Source organism: Amia ocellicauda, chromosome 20 (assembly GCF_036373705.1).
Source record: "Amia ocellicauda isolate fAmiCal2 chromosome 20, fAmiCal2.hap1, whole genome shotgun sequence".
In the NCBI taxonomy this organism is placed as follows: domain Eukaryota; kingdom Metazoa; phylum Chordata; class Actinopteri; order Amiiformes; family Amiidae; genus Amia; species Amia ocellicauda.
Genome location: NC_089869.1, coordinates 19,753,847 through 19,764,225, shown reverse-complemented (window position 1 = coordinate 19,764,225; position 10,379 = coordinate 19,753,847).

Sequence of the window (10,379 nt, the reverse complement as noted above, 5' to 3'; positions counted from 1 at the left end):
ATCAATATGGCTTGCAAACTAAATATTTAAAAGTTTCAGGAGACTGTAGTGTACTTACACTTATATTTCTACTCAAATTAGAAAGGTGTGCTATTTACCACAATGTGCAATATTAATAAACAAATTAAAACATTTATCTGTGGATTCATAAATTGTGATTTTCAAACTAACACGTCAGTAGCTATTGTTTAAACTTGTGATCCTTCTTAATTGTAAAATGGCAATATCTAAATATGTTTTTTGGGTACAATTACAAAACAGGCAAACCTGATTATTATATTTCTATATTTATATTATATTATATTTCTTTAAGCCTGTGTATTTTTAAATGTAAAATCTAGAGTTGTGTTGTTGCTGTTTTGCACCAAAGCAAATGACATAAATCTAATCAGTATCATTACCCAGATTTATAGGACACAGTTGATGATTATAGAAAGACTCAGAATTTCCTTAGAGTTGCTTACGAGATGCTAAAGGCCATTCACTGCTCTGAGATCAATATCGGACTTTTGTGGGCAGCACTTGACAGGTTGTTTTATGTTGTTTCTCTCTGTGTCTGACTTGGAAGCTGAAAAAAAAGGCCTGGGCTGTTACTTCCATTGCCTTTTTCTTTTTGTGTGTCACTGATTCAATTGATAACGTTTAACCTCATTGTTTCTTGAATTTTCCTGATAGGATTTAGGTATCAATTAATAAGATGTGGGAGTGCAGCTGGGGGCTTGTTCTTCAAAACACAACCGATTCCCAGAGCACGACAACATAAAAACTAACGTAATAAGTGAGATTCACCTCAGGAGACCTTGTTGCCTTTTATCTAAATGCATTAATAATGACAACAATAAAGTTTATGGAAGCTGTGTTTATATATTTACTTAACAACAGCGACCTAATTCATCAAAATGAAGGACGTGGCTCACACATTAATCCTGTTGTCGTGTAACAGCTAATGTATACAGGCTCACCTCTCCTCTAAAGTTACTCATTTCAACTATAATTTAATTTAGCATCACAGGAATTCAAACGGCTCTGCTCGGATGGCACACAAATCCAAACCAAACCAGACACAGCAACAGGAAAAAATAAAAGGCCACTTGATTAATCGCCATGTGCAGGAGCGGCTTGGCCTAATGTGACACTGGGCGCACGCAGACAAAAAGATCCTCAATTCAGTGCCTTACCAAGTGTGGGCGCAGTGTACAGAATGCACATTCGAGGGGGGAAAAGGCATTCCCAGCAGGGACTGCAACTGCGCTGTATCCAATGGATATTCGATGGAACAAACCCATCTGCCAAGAGAGGCCACTTTCGCACAGCGTGCAAACATTTTTGTGTCTGTGGGCGTACAACAAAAGACAAGAGCATTTCAAACGGTTTCCTTATTTCATTTGCAGGGGAGGACGCACAAATTCCTGAAAATCTTAAATATTCAAATGTGTGATTTGTGATTCCTGTCGAGCAGCTCAAGTCGATACAATAAGGAATCTGCTCTAACATGTATATTTCCTGCAGCTCAGCATATAGTGCTAAAAAGACTCAAACACATTACATGTATCTTCACATGGAGATCTTATTCAATCCTGTACATTGATCTGCTATAAATAAAACTAACCAATAAAACAATATAACTCTAAATCAAAGCTGCAATTCAGATGTTTATGCTTGTTTATTTGACATTTACTAAGCAGGCATTTCCACATGAATACCAGTGCTATAAAAAGGGAAATATTAGCACTTCACAGCTTTACTTTAGCTCTGGAGGTGAGAAACAGTGTTATCCCTCATGAAGCAGGCCAATTTGCATCTTAAAAAGAAATTTAATGATAATTCGGTGGCTTTACAGATCAGTCACATTATCTAAAGTCAGTGTCTTATGTGACAGGATTGCAATTAATATTGCTTGTAAAGGCAGTAGGCTCATTAAACCCGTCTCATTATGAGTGTTCAGGTCCTGTGACAATGTTTAAAGGGATTTCCCCATTATCTGTCCCTGACACGTACTCCTAATCAACAGGGCCAACGCTGCTCTGTCAAAGCGCTGTCACATAAACACTGGGGATATTTATACTCACTTGTGCTATTAAGAGTAAAAAATGTTACTGTGTCTGACAGATACATAGGCCTTTTTCACAAATGACTCAGAGATGTAAATGTGGCCTCCTGTCCTTCTTAAGTTACTACTAAGCACTAGGTGATTTGCCGAGCTGAGCTGAAGTCAATATCCTGGGAAGTGTCATTACTGCTCCTGGCCGAACATGGTTGTTCACAAATTGTCTTTCACAACCCAACAAACAACGGTGTGAGTCAACCGGTGCGTCGGCCCAGAGCTGAGGGTGTGAGTCACACACCCACTGTTTTCTCCGTATAACCTGGGTGATAAATTTCGCATAGGTTACTGCAGACGCTTCTTTTATTTTACAAGACAAAGGAGAGCAATCGGAGGCCTGTGTGTTATCAGATCGAATCTTTCAAGGTTGATTTCACCGTGTACAACTGGACATGAGAAATAATCGCTTCTCCATAAAATTGTGTGGCGGTTTGTGGCACAGTGCGATGTAACCAGCCCTTTTGGAAAAAGCTGGCAAACTATAGGACTAGGTGACACAAGACGGGAGAAAGCGAGGCTTTAACAGTGTGAGTGTTATTTGGAGGGCTCAGCAGGTCTGCACATAAGACAGGACCTGAGAGTGGCTTGTCAACACGTGCATCTTCCAAGACAACCCTGATGTCTAGTTTAACTTGCCTGAACTTGTTGTGCCACAGATTCAATGTAATTATAAGAATATTCATTTATATAGTATACTACTAAGCAAATGCTGTCATTCAACAACACAAAGATGAAGTGAAAGCAATCCTGTGTGTTGAAATGAATGGGACAGAGTCAGGCTGTGGGGCGGGCGAGGCTGGCGGGGTTTCTGACATCAGACGCCTTACACCCTGTCTTCACAGCCAGAGAGCAGGGTATTAGCCAGGGTTACGCCATGTTACCACACCGCCTGTCTCGCTCTGCCAGTGACGCAGAGCGCTCACAGTAACACACACTGGCCCCGCCTCACCTGTCCGTGTTAGCATGGGCTTTTGTGTGCCTGATATCAAAGCAGACACCTACTTTCATTTTCTAAAAGTTTCTACTCTTTTTCTGCTTCTGGTGCTGCCTCGCAATGGCTGAATTCGAACTGCAATTTGGAAAGAACTGTAAGGGTAGTTTTAGCTGATTATGTAAAGAAAGTTCACCTCCAGCAAAATTATATGTCTGAGATTTGTTTTGTTTTGTTTTCCCATTTGAATGCTACAAGACGTGATCAGCAATTAGAGGGTGAGGGTTTGCTCTCAGATGTAAGGATACTTTCATTTTGTCACATTATTTGAAAATTAAAAAGTGATCTGTAACACTAATCTACTGTAACTGTAAATACCTGAAATCATAACGAGCTTTGTAACTCAAATCCTGTGAATCAATCAGGCTTGACAGGGCATTCATGTTTCTCCCATAGGAAATGTCAAATACCTACAGGCTATGTAGAGAAGAGTGGATTTTTAAACCTAACTTTATAAACCACCTGATTAAGACAATAATCAAGGTATTATAAACTGACTGTCTGGTTTGCTTGGTTTCCAAAGGTTTCCAAAAACAGACAAAAATTGGGAGAGGAATGTTACCTAATGCACACCTGCTTGAAACATTGTGCTGTAAATACAAATGTTTTAGACAACTGATTTTTATTTCAGCTATCTTCAGTAATGTGTACCTTTTATCTGACACACAAGCAGCAGCAGTAGAAAATGACAATAAGGTTTACTTTGAGTAATATTAAACCTTACGATCGTTCCCTACTTTTTAAATGCTGTTTGTGTCACTAAACAAAAGGTGCTAATAATGTCACTTAAATTAGCTTATCATTTGCTTTGGCGTTATGTATCAGTTGTACCCTACAGAATACCTCTTGTACAGATCTTGAAAGCAGTCACCCTGACACTGCCTTTCACAAAAGTAAAGCTCGGGCTTCAGTTGGATTTCAAATAATATTTCCCCCCTGATTTATTTAATGCGCTTTGCTTGGTTGTTTATGTTTGTTTGGTATGTTGAAGTTTGGCGGGAAGACTACAAGCACCCCTAGACATCCAAATCCTACTGTTTTAGGTTGTTTCTCTTTTGCAACATCTTTAATGTTACTTAAATGTGTTCATCAAACAGAATTTTCCAGTTTGCAGAGGACAGTGCTAGCATTCATACCGCGAAAGAACTGAAGTGACTGTGACTCTGATGACATGAACAGGCGCTCGTTGTCAGCCAGGACCGAGGGCAGCGGTTGTACATTAATAGCTGTAGCTCGAAAGCTGCCGCATTGTAGATGTAGGCGAGCACTCAAACATCATATACACAGATGAATGGCATTAAACATCCCCTGTGAATGATAATGGGAAATCAGCTTACAGAGCTTAATAACCTGGCAAAGGACTGAACACAAAACAAAAACACAAACACAAAATAGTACAATAACATACAATCCAGGTCATCAGAACAAAGCAGTTTTCCAAGGGTTTATGGAGAGAATTAGCAAACTTCACCCATAATTTCCTGACACTTTTATTGACTTTATAACACTTCGGAACTACAGGAATATGGTCCATCCACAGCACAGAGGATTGTAAAAATTAGCTGATGTCAATAAAACTTCATATTTATGCAGTCATATTTTAATTATTGTGTTTTGAATGCAGTTTATACCCCACTGCTTCTTTTTGTGATATAGTAGACATTACTGTAAGTCTTCACAACACATAACCCATACTTTACTAATTAACCCCTCCCCCCAACATACACACACACACCAAATAATAATCCTCAGTCGTCATTGTACACCCAAGTCACTTGGCACTCCTTTAATAAGCCACATCTTACTGTTGTAAAAAAGGCATGTGGACGCTTGCTATAAAATGCTTGATTTCTCAATAGTGTGTATAGGTTGATCATATCACACACTCAGCTGCAGTAAGCCTGGAAATAAGGCTTTAATAAGAAAAAAACAGTATTAAAATGGTTTCTAGAAAATTATGTAAATAAACAGAGTTTAAACTATTTTTTGAACTTCTCGTAAGTCACATACATACAAAATGCCCTCTTTAGGTGAAAATGTGTTTTCTTTTTTAAGGAACTTTGGACACAATTAATTACTATTGTCAGCATGTACAATATTGTATTGATTGTTTAAAAGAGGGGAAACTGAATACAGTATATTTATTTTTAAGAATTTAAGAATAGAATAAATGATAAAGAATTATGAATATGATGGCAAACAGATGTTGCATGAATTATACCTTTACATGAATAAATCTACACTTATTCAACAGTGGTTTATTTCTTCACATTCTTCATCAGATTACATGTTCTGAGACAATGTAAGTTATTTTAGCTTTTGCATCATTTTGAAGGCAGCTTGACTTTGCCCTTATTTTAAAAACCTACCAAAAAATAAATCGGCTTTTCCTCTTCCAAATATTGTAGCTACTATTGTTCTTTAAATCCTGTTTCTTGCATTGTTTTGCTTTATGAAAAACTGTCTCTGCTTAATTTTGCAGAAGATTAATTTGGGCAAATGTGGAGGAAGGTCCTTTATTGTGGTATTTGTAGGATTAAACCCCACAAGTGACAAAGTTATGTGTAAGATGCAAACAATGGAAATCGCAGGCTTTGAACATAAGAAAGGTTACAGATGAGTTCTAGTAGCTTAATAATAGAAATCCCATTAAAACTCTTTAAAAAGCTCTCATTGACTCGCCTATCACAACTGTAGTGGGCAGGTTGTTCCATACACCCACAAACCTTTGCGTATGGCAATAGCTCCTATTCTCAATCCTAAATTATTATTTTTTGTTTGCAGCGAATTTCCTCTGTTCTGAGTTTGAAGAAAAAGGTTGAGTTTACCAATCTCTTGGTTATCAGCCATAATGTATTGATAGCTGCTGCCTGTGCACTGTCCTCCTGTGACTACATAGTATGCTGCCCTCTGTCTGTTAGAAAGAGAGCAGACAACTTTCAAAGGGTTTCTACTCTTTGTCTGGAGAGTTTGAAAAGTGTTATATTACATGGGGCTGTCTTGACTGGGAAACTGCACTTATAAAAATGAAACTAGATGTCTGAAGTGATGATGCTGGATTGTTTACACTGATTTTTAGATTCCTTTGTTTGACACAATCTTTCCACAAAGGTGTGATTGCTAGCTCTGATTGTGCAACACTTTGTGAAGTTTCTTCAAGACCAGTCAGAATACTCTTGTCTGTTTCAAATTCAGTGTGTAAATTTGCTTTATTTCTAGATCAGCTGATCTCTGTGGAGGTGGTTTGTTCTCATTTGACCTGAAGTTTAAAGTTAACCCCTTTACATTAATTAAAAGTGTCACTGATCTTTCTTTCCTACAAGAAAATAACAAAATTGGAATTCAGCAGCATCAAAAAACACATCATCATGTGTTTAAATCATCAAAAAATTATCAGAACAGCCTGGACATGGATAGGAAGTAATCCTGAACTGACATTTCAGTTTAATGCCAAAATACATTAAGAAGCCGACCTCCAGCTGAACACTCCTGAACTAATGTGTTCAGATCTGACATGAAAAGAGTGATAATAGTACTGATAGATAATGATGATAATGGATAATAGTACGGACACATTTTGTGTAGTTTTCTGCACAGTGTGTATAGGATATTTTATTTCACCCAATTATTCTAAAATTGAGAGAGAATTTAAAAGAAAGGATTTTCTTCATGTTAAGAGTTTCCAACATAAACATGTGTGTGTAGTTGTTTTATTCAACTAGGGCCAATTTAAATAGCTTCCACCAAGTCACTAAGAAGTGCGTCTTAATGACTTCACTTACTTTCACAAAACTGCATTTCCAGACAAAATGACATCATTGCGTGGAACTGAGCCCTGAGAAAACCACAAGAGCTTCTCTATTGCCCCTCGTTGCACTATATCAAGTGTGTAGCCTACCTTGGGTGTATTTTCCCGTTTGCTTACACTTTAATGTGCTGTGATACAGAATCCAGGGATCAGCTATAAAGATATATTATTTATTAAAAATAAAATTTAAAATAAATAAAGAGAATAGCAACTGTTGTTTGATCCATATCTTGCACAATCGGGTTTTTGAGAGCACTCGGGAAGCAGACTTGTCCACACATGCTTATGTCTTTATGGTGTGCATGCAAGTCATTTTGCGGAAAGGTCTTTTTTCCAGCAATTTGCTCATGCGGACCAGGTGGACTTGCGCTCCTGAATACACTACTCATCGTTTTAAAGAAGAAGAAGAAACACACACACACACACACACACACACACACACACTTTCACAATCTAAACGAAGCGCTAGGATAGAATTAAAGTAAAGCACTAAAGTTGCCTAGTTAGTGATGCTTTAAAACAGTGGTTCCCAACCCTGGCCCTGGAGGAGCCCCTATCCTGCTGGCTTTTGTTCCAACAAAGCTCTCAATTACTCAGTTGCACCCATAATTAAACTAATAATTTCCTAAATCAGAGTCTTTTAATTATTTTAAACAGAAGGGGTTTTAAATTAAGTATGACATTGTCTAAGGTACTTATCTTATTAGGGAACCAACTTTTTATAATGTACACAATTTAAAAAGTGAAATATAAGCAAATTATTAGTTAAATTAAGTGGTTCAATTAAGTAATTGGGAGCTCGGTTGGAACAAAAAGCAGCAGGGTAGGGGGTCCTCCGGGCCCAGGGCTGAGAACCACTCCTCTCAAATCAAAATTTGAGCTACTAATAGGAAAGAGATAGAGTATGATCCTCTGACTCTGCACACTCGACAGCCATAAACTGCTTAAACACTGTTTATATGGGAATAAAACGATTGCGCCCATAAACAAAATGATGAGCCCATGTTAGTGCTGTTGGTGGCTCTGATAGTTGCTGCCTATTTGACGTGCCTTAGGTAAAACTACAGCACAGAGCTTTAACTTGGTCTACCACACATGTAACGTTTCAATTGGAAACTGTGCTAAGCAGACCACAGTGGTTACAAACCATTAGGACTGAGCCATAATGGAGTGATATTTATTCACAGACATCCCCCCACGCGTAACGAATATAATCTTGACTTTAGACAAATGGAGAAGTCCAAACCCACCGGCTGCTAATTGAGGACCATGACAGCCTCCATCGACTGCGCTTGATTAATGCCAGCGGCGTGTGCTCTGTATGCAAGTCTGCGCTTTGCGTGCGCTTCTCCCGCACAGCCAGCATCCCCAACATGTCCAGGGCTTTGGTTAAGGTCTGCTCCTACCATATTGGATGAGTTATTATACGGGCTTCTGCAGCAGAGAGTGGACTGTAAATATATATTCATTTCCTAGAGAAGATATAATTGTTTTTTTTCTCTAGGAAATTAGGAAGTATTGTGAATGCTTGTGAAAATGTCTCAACTAAGTGCTTTGACTTGGCAGAGAGGAAATGTGTAGGTGGCTGAGCGGCGGGTTTTAACGGGAAAGTGAGAGAATCGGTGCAAACCTCTATTGAGTAGCTATATACGTGTAATTAATAAAGTCATTGATTAATTAATCTATTACTACTACCACTACTACAGACAAGTTTATTTCGTTTTGTTGACGTACAAGTTGCACAAAATAACGCACAATTTTAATTAAAGAATAGCCTACTAATTGATTGCACAGGTAATTTTTTAAAATGCCACTATTAAACCGTAAATGTTGCCTTTTAAGCTGATATTTTGATTATTTTAAAGATATACATATATATTCAAAAATATGTCCATAAACATTAAAATGTTTATCAGGCTTTGCCTGTTATACATTTTCCCGTTTTACAGCCTATAAAAATGTTGATTGCATTTATATTTGTGCTAACACCACATTTAAACTCAAAGCTGACGTATGCAGTCTGCAGCAACTATTACTTACACAGAATACGAAATATAAAATATATTTTAGTAATGCCTTGATCATAAATACTTGTATTGATTGAAATGGCTAATGCTCAAACTAAATGTTATTTTGTATAGTAAGATGACCGACATTATAAATTGATCGATATTGTCGAATATTTTGAATGTCTATATATTCTAGACTATATGAAAAATGTAATTTGAATGAAACAATGTTTAATTCAAATGTTCTTTGTTGTTTCTGTTTTATAGTCAATCTGATGCTTATAGGACATTTTAATGTATTTTCTGGTCTGTTTCTTTGTCCAGCATCCTTTAATAAAGGCACTTTATCGAATTTTAGCCAACTTTTTAAGATACCATTTGTGACATATCTTCTTTCGAACAAATCATAACTGTTAATAATAATACATAATAAACTGTTGTGACTAAATCTAAAGGATGGTTATGACATTGGTTCTTGATTTCCTTAACAAACATGTTATATTACTTGTTCAACAGACCTGAGCCTTTCAAATTGGCAACGTCTTGTATACATGTCTAATATATGAAAGGTCTGATTTCTGTGCAGGATCATTTCCAAATCCTATATTTAGGATAACGCACATAAAACACACAGGACAAATGTCATTTGCAGTGCTGTACCCTTCTCAGACAGAAAAGTTCGCGCTGGTTGAGATGGTGTTTAGTCATACACACAGGTCTGAATGGCTATAGCCTGTCTTGCATGGAAATAATATGCCGCCCCCTCTTGAACCCCCCCTCCCGCCCCAACTCTTTTATTAACAGTGAGGTTTCCCGGCCCACGGGGGAATTTTACTATAACTGTCCAAACCATGTCTCTGTGTCTTGCCCTATTGAGGCGGCGCTTCTATCACCTCTCAGTGGAACTGTTTCCAAGTCTATATTTAGCAACCTGATGGTAAGATTTTTTTTAAATATATATATATATATATATATATATATATATATATATATATATATATTGTCAATATTCCTGTACTATTGTGTATTTGAACCATTTAACTATATATGCTATAAATCCTCATAAGATAGCATACCTGTTAGCCTAAATACATATTTGAACGTGTTTCTTTGGGACATTCTTAGTTTGGTATACATATATAGCCTATATTTAATGAAAAGTGTGTGAGAGACAGAGAGAATGAGACAGAATGTTCAAGCGTAATAATAATAATAATAATAATAATAATAATAATACAGCACATGGATCCTTTTTTGCGTGTTTGAGGTTTATTCCATTAGACGCCACTGGATGGCGATCGTAAAGGAAAACTGCGCCTCACAAACTCCTTCAACATAACTACCACTGATTATTATGATAAATAATAATATTAATACTAATAACAGAAGGAGAAGAACAAGAAGAGGGGGAGGAGGAGCAACAACTTATCAGGTACAAAAAAGACGATGTAAAAACAAATAGGCCTA